The 15,518-nt window shown below is 36.7% G+C and overlaps 1 long non-coding RNA gene across 1 annotated transcript; it reads right to left on the reverse strand.

Moving 5' to 3' along the window:
• Positions 1-133: 133 nt before the first annotated feature.
• Positions 134-11,860, reverse strand: LOC114577813 (uncharacterized). The gene is made up of 2 exons (XR_003698160.2): positions 11,052-11,860; positions 134-9,858 (listed from the first exon to the last, which is right to left on the reverse strand). It is a non-coding gene; the product is annotated as an uncharacterized LOC114577813 (long non-coding RNA).
• Between the last annotated feature and the right edge of the window lie 3,658 nt (positions 11,861-15,518).

Here is a 15,518-nt window from a genome sequence, read left to right on the forward strand (position 1 = left end):
AAAAGAAATTTTTCGCACTCCTTATCTCCACTTCAAATGCTTTCTTGATAATTCTGACATGCTACATATCGAAGAGTTATAATTTAAATGTTCAAAATTATAAAAATTATTTTCATTCATGAAGTTATTATTTTGGTACAATATTAATATATCTAATTTATTCGTATATATACAATTATCATCTTAACTACTTATCTTAATACGAAATTACATTCATAAAAAAAAAATTAAATTATCGTTACAAATTATAATTATTCTAAGCATATTAATGAGAAATAAAAAAATTATGCTATATCGATAAGTTAAAATTCTCTAACGTAGGATTCTATGCCTACGTTGATGCATTGGATACATTTAGATATAGATCATCATTTGAATCGGTATGTGTGACAAATACCATGGTAGAAAGAAAAATACGTGTGAAATAGGCGTTTCCTTCCAAATTAACCAATCCGATCCCGTATTTCTTTCGCGTGACTTCTTTCCACCAATGAACATGCATTCAACAATCCACCATCCACTACCACACAATATTAGTAGGCGCGATAGTTTCAAGAATTTCTCGTTCTTTATTTCTTTATCTTCATCCTCCCTTTTTCGTTTATCCTCTTATTTCTATAAAAGTATCTCTAAGAAATCGTTATTTCAAACTCAATTATCGTTATTGTTGTAAATATATTGTTATTTAATCGAAATATCCCCGATGTTTTCTTCCTTCGAAATTAAAATATCACGAATTAGAAAACAAATTCGAACGAGTATTCTTTAAAAACAGAGAAAACGTTTGGATGAAGTATCGTTGTAATTCTCATAATTCTTGCATCGTGTTACAAGGCGAAAATCTTGCGTTGACCGTAGCACGGAAGTCGTGTATCAACGCAGTGAATTTAACGCGTATCACGTGTCGAGCCATTCTGGAAGCCAAATTCGATTGTTCACCGATGAGCCAACAGTGATATAGTACTCAGCAGTGGCAGTGCTGAACAAGATCCGAGTTTCGTTGAATTCTCTCGATAAGTTTAACCGTTCTCGAAACAAAGCTAGACATTTTAATTAACGATAGTAGTAACCTTTATCGACTTAACATTCCTTCTTTAATAATAATTTAATAGCGCTCCATTTCGTGCAGAAGAATTTCAATTTGAAAATGCACGGTTTTAAAAAATGCTTGTAAGTAAACCAGGAAGAATTTCAACCAGAAAGAAGTGGCGTAGTGATATATATTTGATTCTTCGATTAATTCGAAAAGTTTCGCAATTGTGAAGAATTTTCGAAAAATAAAGGGACTAGTAGGGTCGAAAAAGAAAGAAAGAAAGAAAGTTTCTCAAAGTTAATTAGGACCGGCCAATATCCTAAAACAAGAAGAAACTAAAACACGGTAGGTTAATTACAATCTTACACAGGAATAGCGAAACTAGAATTAAGGGGCTAATAAACTTACAAAGCTCAATTAAGGGTGGAAGCGGAAAGTTAAAGTAGCCCAAACGTTATGAAACTGATTCATTAAGTCGCCAACGAATAGAGAACGTTTTAACCTAATATCTTTGATAAGTTCGAGTCAAATTATTACCACGTTTATTACATTTGACTTTTTCGCAGCAAAAAAAAAAAAAAAAAAATAAATAAATAAATAAACGAATAAAATGAAAAGAAGAGGAAATCCTGTTAAATACCTTGCATTTGCGAGATGAAACGGTTTGTAAAAAATTGTGCAAATTGTGTCAAACGTTTACATGCTTTGATGATAAATTCAAAAATAAACGAAGATAATAATTTTAAAATCGTAAAATCATTTTTATCTAAAGCGAATACGCGAAATTGATGATTTTTTTTTTTTTGAAATTATTCGATATTCCATATCTCATCAATAGATGGATAAAATATTAATTCCAAGCGGATTAATAATTCTATTAAGGTAGCCCGGAGTTTGGACGCTATCAAGGTGGCATAACCTCTTAAGCTAGCGCAAGACCTAGTTACAAAGTGATAATAATTCACATAATCCATAATAACGATCCGCCAACTATATAAAGGACAAACGATTGAGGTTATTACGTATACATATATATATATATATAATATATATATATAAATCGGCGGTTGAAGCCGAGTATAAAATTAGGCGGAAATTCGGGAAGATTGTAACGATAATGCCGTAATATAAGGAGGATAATGTACCTTAACGATCGGTCAGTGATTAACCGCATATACGCCTAGCCGATAATCTCTGCCTCGGTTCACCCCGGCCCATATGCGTACAACCGTCAAGATCCACCGTCAGAAGTGCCAACCGCAGTGCTCCCTGTCGCCTTGGTAATTAGTGGAATAGCATTCGAGTGCAAGTTACGACTCGTGGAGGGTGTTGTGGACTAGCCGTGCGCACGGACTAATCGATATCCGATCACTCGACCGATACGTCAAGTACATCCCACGCGCTCTCTTCTCTCATCCGACCAGCTGTCCACCGCCACTTCCATTCCCAGTTTTTCGTCACTTTTCTCTTCCTTCTTCGAATACGAGGAGAAATAAGGAAATTAGAAGGAATTAAACAGAATTGAATAAGAATCTTACAATATCAGTTTACATCTCATCGCTTTCCTTTTTTTATATATATATATAATTACTTCGTATAGAAAATTTGGATACAAATATAATTTTCGTCGTAATATTATTATTTGGAAAGGATACGAAAGGGAAGAGCTGAAATTCGAAACGATTGAAATTATATTTCAATTTATCGATCGATAATACTCCCTCGATCGGTATTTGTCCATACGCGCAACGCGAAAGGAAAGCGCAACAACGTTGTCGAGGCTGGCGCGAGAGGAGAAGAAGCAATAATTAAGTTTACCATTAATCGTGGAGGGTCAGCTGGGCTCACACGAGAGCCGCAGCCACGTCCATCTCGACGAGGTGTTCGGTTCCAGCTCTCCAGAGACTGAAATCGAGGCCTATGGCCCGATCCTCTACGCTGCTAATTGCTCCACGCGGATTAATCGCTAGGATCTTATAAGCGGTAGTCGATTGCAGCGCGCATGCGCCATTCACTTCGAATTCGTTTATCGCTATAAACGTGCGAAGTACTGCGGTAAAAAGATGGTTAATAAATGAATTTTGGAAAAAATGATTCTTTTTTTTAAGTTCTCGTTCAATTTTTCAGACGGAAGAAAACGTTCAGAATTTTGATCGAAAAGTTGAAAATTAAATATTCGAAACCCTTGGCGAGAAAATTCGCGGTGTGTTAAAGGCGTTGTGTAAATTGGATCTATCAGCGCATTTGGATGGTGCTATATCACGGTAGAAGTAGCGGGCAGAGAGAAGGAGCACCACCATCTTTCAACGTCACTACACGGCCTACTATACTCCCTCTCTTACCCTTCCCCCCCTTCCCTTCAATCTGGCTTTAACTAGAATCGGTTCGCGAAACAACGTGCTCGAGATTGCAACAGGGATAACCCGATCCTTATTCCCCCCCTCCTCCCCCGATATCGTTCCCCGAGATGACCAATACATAGTTTTTATGATTCTCTCCAGTCGATCGGTTATTTCCGATTGATTAGACGCAGCTTGTTTCGATGTGATTAATTGCCCCTCTCTCCCAACCGCGGAAAGATTAATCTGGAGTGCGTTGATGTGGCTCATAAAGCCAGAAATTTCAAGATCGAACGTATTATTTTCCAAATCGATTCGAATTCGGAAATTTTACTCGTAATGTAAATGCGAAATACCATTCGACTAGATAATTTTGATTATTCGTTTTACGAGCTTCGAATCGCATTTATTAACATTTAAAGAGAGAAAGTTATGCGCTCGGATGGTAAGAGGATTTATCGAATTGCACCGTTTCGTTTCGATATTCAACATTCCTCAATCGTCTTTCCTTCTTGTTCTCGGGCTCTTCCAAAGGATAGTTATTTGAGACGCGGATGTTTCGTTCCTTTCCAACTTTCGATCGAAAAAGTTGTCGAAAGTTGTTGGTTCGCACGACTTTTCCGACTCGTTCGCAAGAATATACGTATCCAATAAATAAGGAAGGGAGGGAAATAGTGAAATTAATTCTAATTCCTTATTAGAACGTGTACGTATATAAACGATCGGCCAAAATTACCCTCTAATTAGAAATTTACCAGTTTACGATATTCGGTGAAATTTGTAACCCGATTGTCATTGATATAGTTGTGTCCCATTGTTCGTAGTCGGTACGTGTAGAGTCTGCTCAAGGAGCTCGGTATACCATTCATCACAGGCAACATAGTAGCGAAACTGTGATCCCGACGTGGTGGTCGTCGTGGTATCGTAACCGAATCTACTTGGTCCACAAAGAGCGAAATCGAAATTGTGCGTAGGTAGGAGAGGGAAAGAGAACCACAAGGTAAGAAAATAACACGAAAAAAGGAAGGAAGAGAGAAAGACGAATATGACGATTCGAAGCGATCACGAGAAAATAAATAAAATAGAGAAAAGGAAATAAAAAAAAAAGGAAACAAAGTTATCGAAAGGTGAAAAATGACTGTGGAAAAAATAAAAACAAGAAAAGCATCAACGAAATTAAATAAAATAACAAAGATAAAAGATAAAACAAAATAACAATTTTAACATTAGTCAAGAGAATGAACGATCGCGAGAAAAGCATCGACGAGGTAAATGAAACAGAGAAAAAGGAATAAACGAAGAATAAGGGAGAGACGTCGAAAAATAACGAACTCTGTAAGCGAGAAAGAATAAATAAAACGGAAAGAAAACAAACAGAAACAGAGAGACATGGCAAAAAATGATGCTTCAAGGTGAACTCTGTAAACGATCGCGAGAAAGAATAAACAAAGAGGGAGCGAGAGAGAAAGAGACAGTCGAAAATGACGATTGGTAAGGAAGATAACGAAAAAGAGAGGATTGGAAGAGAACGGTCGGTGGGCCGGTAAGTCGTGCTCTTCGGACAGCTAATCCTACATTGGCAAGACAATTAACTTTGGAAGGGAGAATAGAGATCTCTTCTCTCTCTCTCTCTCTTTCTCTCATGGAGGGGGTAATATCGCGAGACATTGGTCCGCGCAAAGGATTGCTCAGCCAGCGGCTGTTTCCACCCCACGAGAATCGCAATATCCTTCTATCCGCTTCAGAAATATCCGGACGGTGATGTCGAGGCCTCGAAGATACGATCAAACTTCTCACCGACGATTTGCGTGTTTCGCTTATTCGTACATCTCCGTTTAATTCTCCGTGTTAGAGGTAGTAAACCTCCTCTCCTTTCTATCGCCCCATCTGCCTTCTCCTTTGTATCCCCGCCGTTTTCTTCATCTCTCCGCTTACTTTCTTCCCATCTGTATCCTCGCCTCGCTCCAAATCTCGACTTAGTTATCTGTAACTAAGCTAATCTCGACCAAGAAGTCGGACTATCCCGCAACCTGGGCTACTTAAACACGAGTCCGACCGATCCGCCAAAGCTTCCAAACCTCTTCTAATCCACTCCTTCGAGCTTATATATACATATATATATATATATATATATATATATATATACACACTCGAATCCTTAGCTCGATTTCCTTCTGGATATAGCTTCCATCTCGGTTGGCTGGAGTGGAGATCAACGAAAGCAATGTCCGGATAACTCGCATCAGTTAGTGCAAGAGCATTTTTTGGTTAATGTTTTTCTATTTATCCACGATAATTCGAGTGATCGAGCGATAAAGAAATAAAGATTCTTTTAAAATTGTTCAACTGTAGAGTCGAGATTCGAGAGTGGAAAAGAAGAGTTTGGCAAAACTATCTGCGAGTGTATATATATATATATACCTTGAAAGATTTCCAAATTTGTGATTTGTGAAATGAATGCAAAGTCAGAGGACAAACGCCTTATTCGAGGATAAATCGAAGAAAGCATAGTAGACGACGATGAGAGAGAGAGAGGGAGAGGAGACAAGAGCGGATCGTCGGAATTGAAAGAACTTGTTTGGTGATACGGATCGCTGCTACCTTGCGAAATAGAATCTCCGTGAAATCGTAGATTCTCTCGCATGCGTTTCTCACCGATTTCTGGAAAAAGAGTCACCAATTTTATACGTAGAATGCTCGATTTTGTCGCTATGAAACGTTCAGAATTTCAATGTATTGTTTACTCCATCTAGAAAAAAAAAAATTTTTCTTCTTTATATCACGCTTAAATTTTTTCTTTCCCTCCAAATACCGGGCGAATAATGATTAAATCGATACTTGAATTCGTACATGCTTATCTAATAACCGCATTAACGTTCTATATTTCAGTTGTACCGGATGTTACGCGTTTGGTAATGTTAGCTGCAGATGGAACGCGGCTATTTAAGAGATACGGACGGATCGATCAAAATGGATCATCGTTTCGATTAAATCACGCGTGGATGCACATCTACGCGTGGATGAACATGCTAAATTTCATGTTCGAAAATGTAAAAATTCCATCGGTTAAATAGATACGGGAAAAAGAAACGTATAAAATATAATTAACGTATAAAATACACGGGATACGTTAAGAGAATTAGATGAATGTTATTTTTACGCAAATCGACGTGGCTCTCATTAGAGAGAACTGGAATATGCGTTATTATGGTTACGTATCAATAATGTATTACGTAATCTAACAATATCGTTACGCTGTTACGTTAATATGCAGCTTATGGTATCGAGCGTATTTCAATTAGGGATTATCTAAACTGTGCCCCGTTCGAATAAGCTGTATCCTGATCTTGAAACGAATAGAAAGGAAAGATGGCGCGAAAAAGGATCGAATCCTTTTTGACGGAATATTTTTCGTATCCTTAAACCACTCGTGTCCACAATCACTTTCGAAAACACTCCACGAATCGTGTCTAATAGAAATAGAACGAGTTCATATCACCGTGCAAAATGTATACATACGCGTATCCACATAACCTTAAAATTATCCACTTTGAGCAGCAACTTGATTCAAAAGATACGGCGATAGTTTTTTTTATTTTGAAAAATATAATTTCCTTATCCTTAAACCATTCGTGTTCACAATCACTCTCGAAAGCATTCCGAGAATCATAGAAATTCGTATCATTGTGCAATTTCTTTCGAAGTACGTACGCACGCGTATCCACTTAACCTTAAAATCACTTGCCTCGAGCAGCGACTCGATCCAAGAGATATGAGCACAGTTTTCTTTACTTTGAAAAATATAATTCGAAATCACAGAAAAAATAAATAGGAGAAAAGATAACGAGTCAGAATTGATGCGATCTGATCGAGCAGTGGGCGTGATCGTCGCGAGTGGTTGGAATCTCTTTGGCAAATACGTTTTCGCGATGCATTTGGCGGAAGGATCGTGTCTAGCGAATGCATCGATTTTGCACGCGGCGTCCTCCATCCACCCTTTTCTCGTCGAAGAAAAGTCATTACACTCGATTCCAGCCGGATTACGGGGAGGAATCTCTTTCGAATATGACGACTATCTCGAGATGCGGACACTCATCGCGACCCAATTACTTTTTCACCGGCTATCCGATCATTTTGTAATGCTATGCATGCTAGGGAATTTTAGTTGTTGGGAACAATGGCTCCAAACGCGAGCCGTTGCTCGCACTTTCGTGCGCATTATACCGTGCCGAACGACACGAGGCCAACAACTTGTTCGCGAATATAATTCGGTTGAAGGGGATCGATCAACTTATGAACGAATATTTGAGAATTAAATTGCAAATATCTGGTATGGAGTAAAGTGAAATCGGATTTATCTTTTAAAAGAGATACGCGAATAATTTGTAATAGAATAATTATTATTGATTAAAATCGTGCGAAAATCACGTTTGAAAAATAAATTTCAAATACGCGACGGAAAATAATACAAATAATCAAATCAGGCGATCGAAAGGAAATGTCGCGCGAAGAAGTCGTTACATCTAGTAAAAAGCAGTTTCACTTTCGAACTCGAGGAATTTGAATAAAACAGTAATCGGACGAATAAATTGTTACGCGCATTTCGTGTATTTCGTCTTAGTAATTGGTCAAATATTTCATTGACATACGGTATCGCATCGTAAATCGAATTACAATTTGTACGAAGGTAAAACCGCAAAAGTGGTAAACCGCTGGCCGCAAGTATCATAAACTACGATATATTACGTAACTTCAAACAATATAAGTACGGTATGCAGTTCGTTAAGTAATCCTTGTTATTAATTTAGAAAGTCAACTGCGCGAAGTTGAAATTAAACACGGTCGTGCCGACTAATACACGGTTTGGATGAAGTCTAATTGAATTAGCAGTTACAACCAATTACTGGGTATTTCGTGTTTCATTTTGGTTCATCTATGTGCCTGTAAGAGTAACGAGTATGATACGTTTATATCTAATATGCCATTTAATTTCGATGACCGAAATTGCGAAAACGATTCCCGAGAAATTTGATATTTTTATCGGGCGGAAATTCCGTTAAATAACCAAGAACCTGGCGTGGCTTAGACTCGATCAAGATCAACGGTGGTATGAACTTGCATTTCTAACCACCAAGCTCTTCGTTTCGTACTTAAACAAACTGAGAAACTGTTGGAAGATAATCTAAAGCGATGGTTCTCAACCTATCTTATACTTCGCATCGGACTTGGCTCGAAGATTCGAGTACCGATTATTCCGCGACGAAAAAAATCGCGAAATGAATTTTACGATTTAAAAATAACGAAAAAGTATCGAGGTTAAGAAAATTGAATTCAACCATTTTCAACCGTTCTTCCTTTCGTACTTAAACGAACCAAGAAACTTGGAAGATGATTTAGAACAATGGTTCTCAACCTGCCGTATATTCAATTTTTCGAAAAACGAGAATTCTTCTTACCCAAAATAAATTTAGTTAGGCGAATTTAAATAATCGTTCCGTTTCATATTTAAAACAAACTTGGAAACTCGAGAGATAATCCGGAACAGTGGTTCTCAACCTCAATTTTTCGAAAAACACCGAGAATAAATCTTTTTCTCCCCTTAAATATATTTTGACAGGGGCCGAATTTATGGTGGCGGTGCGATCGAGGTTGAAAGACAAAGGGCGGTATCGGTAAGTGGGTGACCGAGTAATCCGACGGTGAGGCCAGCTGCGCCAAATTGGCAGTGAGCGCGCGGAGAGGGGATAGGCAGTGCGTTTAAAATTCGAAGCGAGTTAATTTGATTATCGCCATAACGGAGCTTTACCGGGCCGAGGAATAATCCGGCTGTATAACGACATCGGCTTAGCTATTGCCGACGCGTTTCCATTGTACGACTGTACAACCTTCTGGAAGACTGGAGAAGGGGTTAAGAGCGAAGTTGGGTGGGAGGGTATATAAGGGTCTCTATACCGATTGGCCCCCAGCTGGGGTAGCAGTAAACATTCTCTCGCCTTTCCCCCTTTTCTCTCCTCCTTTCTTCCTTCCTTCCTTCCTTCCTTCCTTCCTTCCTTACTTCTCTCGCGCTCCATTCCGCCTCCTAACTTCTCTCTCTCTCTCGCTCTCCCTCTTTTACGAACTTAAGCCCGATTTAATGGGGTGGAAACGCGCGGCTCGATCAAGTTGTATTCAATTATCCCTCCTTTCCCGTCCCGCTGTTAACCCCGGCCATCTACAGAGTGTCTTGCAAGAAAGTTTTTTCTTTTTTTTTTTTCTCTTTCCCTCCTCATTTTCCTTCTCGCTTTCTTCCACGCATCACATTTCTCTCCCCTGGATCCCTGGCTCGGACAACTCGCAACGATGTATCGTTGTACGTTCGATTAGCTCAAGGTCGATCCGTGTAGTTAATCGAAATCCACTTGCACCGATTTTTCCTTTTCCTCGCTTATCTTTGCTTTATTTACGACGCCTTCTACTTTTCCATCTTCCTATATCTTCGTTTGTTGGCTGTAAATGAAAGAGACGAAGTTTTTGATAAATTGTCCTGTCCAATTAAATATTTCTCGATATCCACTCGTTACTACGTTATTCTTATATAATTATATATCCACGTGGGAAGGTTGGAAATTGGAATTACAGGAGGAGCGCGTTATCGACAGAATCATATTGCCTAAACGAATATATCGAGCCGCATATGTTCAACTTGTGCCATCAGATATATATGTACATATATATATATACGAATTCCGGTAAAAATAGCCGATGCGAGGGAAAATGGTGATCGGTCTTTTCAGTTAATAGTGTGGTAAATCTTCTCGTAACGGAGCGCGAGATAACGTTTAGAAATGGAGATTATTAAATTACATTCATTCTTCTCTTCCTTCTTCGCCGAACTTATCATTAACATCAACCATCGTATTTTTCATTTTACGATTATTTTCGGAAGAAAATAATTTGAGATTAATAAAGATTAATAAAAAATGTAATTCGTAAATTGATACTCGAGCACGAATATACGCAAGATAGCAGCGTGTAAATTTGGATATATCTGGTAAGAAACGAGATAAGAATCGATAAATTTCGGAAGAAGCTGCTTTGTGATCGCGGGTTTAGAAACTCGACATAACCGGGGAGTTTAACTGCTTCCCCTTCTTCGCCATCATTCTGCCCAATTATTCGCAGCCGAAGGGAAACGCGTACGATCTCCAACTCTCCGTTCAAACACACCCACCTCTCCCCTCAGATCCACCAGTCTTCCATGGGTACGCGCGATTCTCTCCCCACCTTCGCCTCTGTGTGCAGAAAGGCGCGCGCTGTGTGTAGGTTGGCGAAGCCATAGAGCACAGCTCTGCACCAACTGCGCCAAACTTCGAATTAGCGCCGACGACCAACTTCAAGATTTACAGTACAACTGCGACCCCCTCTCCCAGCCGAAAGAATCGCTTCTCCGTTCGGATAATATACGTACGTGTGTATACACACCACGAGCGTTCCACTACGCATATTTTTCGCGCACCAATCGAAAGCTTAACGCCATTTTTACGTTTGTCTATTCGGTAGAGGTTAGGAATCAATTTTGGTGTATAAAAATAATTCGAGTCGAGTGAATCCAAATTTTACATTCGATAATACCTCGTAAGTATCGTTCTTCGCTCTGCTAAGCAACCGTTTTTTAATAATAAAAACGAAAAATATTTTACCTTGCTGCTTTAAAAGTATCGTGTAAATAACGGTGGCTTCGAGTATGCCTTATAGCATTATCTTTGAAGAGACGAATTATCTAAGTTCTTGTAAATGAGAGTTCGGAATGAGTTTCGAGAGTGCCGGATCAAACTTGATAGCTAATTGATCGTTCAATAGTCAGTATCTCTTCTTGTTGCGGTTAAATTCTCGGATAAACCTTCTCGCTTGAGAATTGATATAAATAATCGATGTTCCAACGTTCTGTTCGAATCTCTTTATCGTTTTATCTCGCACTTCACTTTCGATGCTTCTTTTCGGCCTTCTTTTCTCGCGGATCCGACTGAATAGTGACTCGATATCTTGATCGCCGTTAAGGTGAAAACACTGAACGCGAGAAACGAGATATTTAAGCATCGCAGTGGGGGCGTGGAAGCTCCGTGTAATATGGTATCCCTAGATCTAGAAGAGGAGCTTCTTCCGTTACGTGCCCCGTAGATGTTAACGAATCCGTTGTAATAACAGTTACTCGGTAAAATGGTGACGTAGTTTAAGATGAAACTAGCGGTGGTACACGTTAGGGAAGAAGGGAGGGGAGTCGGTTTCTCGACGAAGATTTGTTCGAACGATGTAACCGCGCTTCGGAGAGACACCGAAATGTAATTTATCCGGTTTTACTATCGCAACGCGACGTGTTTCCATAATGAATTAAATAATCCTACCTTCGGTCCGTTTAGTTATTGAAATGCGATTAAATCGATCGAATAATTAAAACACGGTTAACCGTTTAATCACCGGTATAATACGAATTAATTTGTTAATTATCACGATCAAGTTGGTTTGAAGAAGAAAAAAAAAATGTAATATCTTTGAATTAATTTGATCATTTTAATAAACATAGTTATCTTATTGAACACGTACGATAATCTCTTTGACCTTTGTTAAATGAAATTTACGAGATAGCGTATCTTTTAAAGATTAAGATGACTAATGAAAATCACATCAAAATAATCTTATATAAGGTTTTATATAAAGATAACATTTTTTATTTGTTATTGAATAATAACGAGTATGCACATATGCATATTTGCATACTCATTAATAAAATTTACATAAAGAATTAAAAAAATAAATATTTTTTAATATCTTAGTAGATAAATATTGCATCAGAAAAAAAAAACGAGAAAAGAAACTGATTATATTATAATATGTTTGAAAAAATTCTAATTTCATGCGATAATTTTTCTTTCTTTTTTTTCAAAGTAATTGCATTATTTTTTCAAAAATCATGCTTTTTAAAAAATTGCTCGACTTTTATCTTTCATTATTTAGTAACAAATTATCGAATTATTAGTTGCGAAATATTTCCGATTTTTAACGTGTTAAAATATGCCATTTAAATTCGCAGGATCTATTCGATTCGTATCAGGTATATAAAGAACGATAATCGTAAGATAAGCAATGAGAAGCTGGTTAAATAGACTGGAAGCGAAACAGAGTCGAGGCCAAAAACTTTGCAGCTTCGAGGTTATCGGTTATAGTCCTCGCAAATTAATTTTAATGTTGCTAATCGAATACAAAGATATTCTCCACGCATGATAAATTCGATTAAACAAACTTTGAATGAGCGTTAATCGAGTATTTTCCAAAAAAAAAAAATCACGCGAAAATAAAACGTAACACTATATATATATATATAAATTTTGATTAAATGCTTGAAAAAATCGATACAAAGGAATGCAACGAGCCTCGCACGATCGGTTTTCGATACGTATCGATCGATATTTCAGGAGGAGCGAAGCAAAGGTTTATCTTCGTGCGATAAATTAGAAATACCTTTGCTTGGTTCGGTATCTCGTTTGACGGACGTGTAGTGGATCGCCTATTAAAAAAAAAAAAAAAAAAAAAAAAAGGAAAAAAAAAAAAAAAAAGGAAAAGTGATGGGTATCCTTGGAAGCAAAACTGCGGGGAAGGAAGGGGGAGCTGCGTCGTTGTCGTCGTCACGTTGAGCGCCTCGAACGTTTTCAAACTCGTCGTCGTCGTCGTCGTCGTCGTCGTCGGCTGTCAGGAAGGTAAGCTCGACCGGAACTGGGAATGCGATCTTGCTGCACACCCGGACCGGTGTGCAACTACCTCGTGCCAAGAGTATTTGAAATACTCCGCGGTCCAGGATGAAGTATGCCATGGTATCAGAGGTTTGCGGGTTGTAACAAAGCAGGCCCTCCGGGCACCGAATGTACATACAGCCCTGGCATTTACCGCCAAACGACGACGACGACAGCCAGAATGCTGCAGGACTCCTGAAAACTTCCTCATAAATGGCTATTTGCGTTCGAGGAATTGGGACGCGAGTATACCACCGTGAAATTTTATTTCGCCTACCGTCGGTTGTTAATACACGTGAACAGTAATACACGCTTATTTGCGCGGTAGTGGGAGGGGGAAAGGGAGAAGAGGAAGAGGGGGAAGAGGAGGAAGAGGAGGAAGAGGAGGAAGAGGAGGAAGAGAAAGAAAAAGAGGAGGAAAAGAAGATTTTACTCGCTAGTTTATTATCATATACACACGAAAATATATGGTGTAACGGTGATCTTTAAAAGAGAAATGCACGTTTATTACGCACTTGATATTTTGATTTCGATTCGAAGATTCGAAGACTAAGATCGAATTAACGAAAAAAAAAGAAATTTCTTTAACGTTCATCTGCAATTTATAAATGTAAGTACATTACAAAGAGGATAAAAGTAAATCGAGAATTGTTTCAATTAACGAGAAATTTACAATTTATAAGTTAAATATGTAAATACAATACTTTTAAATTTAACGGAAAAGTACGCTTTGTTTATTTCGGAATCGCAATATTCGTGACCTTGTGAATATAATTATATATTTTTTAACTAATTTGTTGTAAATGCAAATGTTTTAAATTTTACATTCTATCATTAAAATTTCATATCTATATTTAGGTTTGCAAATAAAAAGAAAAAAAATTATTGTCAATAAATTTCGCGATATATCACATAACAAAGTATTGGTTATTCAGTTCTTTTAGTACATTCAAGGAAAGAGGATCGAACGCTTTTAGTTTCTTTGAATTCGTCAATTTTAAGACTGTGCTAAATTTAAAAAAATATTAAAAAAAAAAAAAGAAGAAACGCAAAATCGAAGAAATTTGGACTGTGTTAAATTGTGGAAAATTTATAATAATCAATCGCCTAATAGCTGGTATGTACGTTAATTATTATTATTATATTCAAGCAAATTTATATTTATCGTTAGATATAATTACAAAATCGAATATGTCTTGATGAAAATAATTTTAAGTTTTTTAAACTTATATACAAACTTATATATAATATTTCTATTAATATTTAATACCGCGTTAAATGTATATTTTTTTAATATATTTCAATATTTTTCTTGTTTTTTTTTTCCGATTGTTTTTTTATCGACTTAAGATATTAAGCGAAGATTTATGACTATAAACAAGTGTATTTTTCTTTATATGTTTTACGTTCAGCATTATTATCTTGTTTAAAAATTTTTAAATTTTTTCAATATCTACTATTGTATTTCTATTTATCTTCTGATCATATTTATTTCTACCCGTAACGCATTCGAGTTTTTTTCCGTTCGATATAGATGAGCATAGCCATTATATAATTTTTTTTTTAATAAAAATTAAACGCTTATTATTGTTGTGATATTATAAACTATAAACAAATATATATAAATATTATGTGCTTAACGTTCAGCATCATTATCTTGTTTCAAAATTTCAAAATTTCTTCAATATTTACCATTGCACTTGTATTTATCTTCTAATCATATTTATATTTATCCGTAACATATTCGATAAATGTACAAGTTTTTTTCTGTTCGACGTAGATGAGCATAGCCATTATATAATTTTTTTTTTAATTAATTTTTTTAATATAATTTTTTTTCAAAAATTAAACGCTTATTATTGTTGAACTATAAATAAATATATTTTTCTTTATGTGCTTTACATTCAACATCATTATCTTGTTTCAAAATTTCAAAATTTCTTCAATATTTACCATTGCACTTGTATTTATCTTCTAATCATATTTATTTTTATCCGTAACGTATTCGACAAACGTACGAGTTTTTTTCTGTTCGATGTAGACGAGCATAAACATTATATAATTTTTTTTAAATAAAAATTAAACTTGTTATTGTCACGATATTAACTGATAATTGTAAATAATGCGTATACGTGGTACGAAAAAATGAATAAGAATAATAGCGACAATAGTTTTACTTTTATCGAAGTATTCGGCTTAACATTCCTCGTTATTTATACTGCTGGAAGAAGAATCTTTCATGCAGAAGAATTTCAATTTGAGAATTCTCGATTTTAAATAATAATTGCAAGTAGATAAGAAAGAACTATACGATATATTTAATTCTTTTTGAGTGACTCGGGAAGTTTCGCGATTGCGAAGAATTTTCGAAAGATAAAAGGA

The sequence above is a fragment of the Apis cerana genome, linkage group LG8, assembly GCF_029169275.1.
Source record: "Apis cerana isolate GH-2021 linkage group LG8, AcerK_1.0, whole genome shotgun sequence".
Classification (NCBI taxonomy): domain Eukaryota; kingdom Metazoa; phylum Arthropoda; class Insecta; order Hymenoptera; family Apidae; genus Apis; species Apis cerana.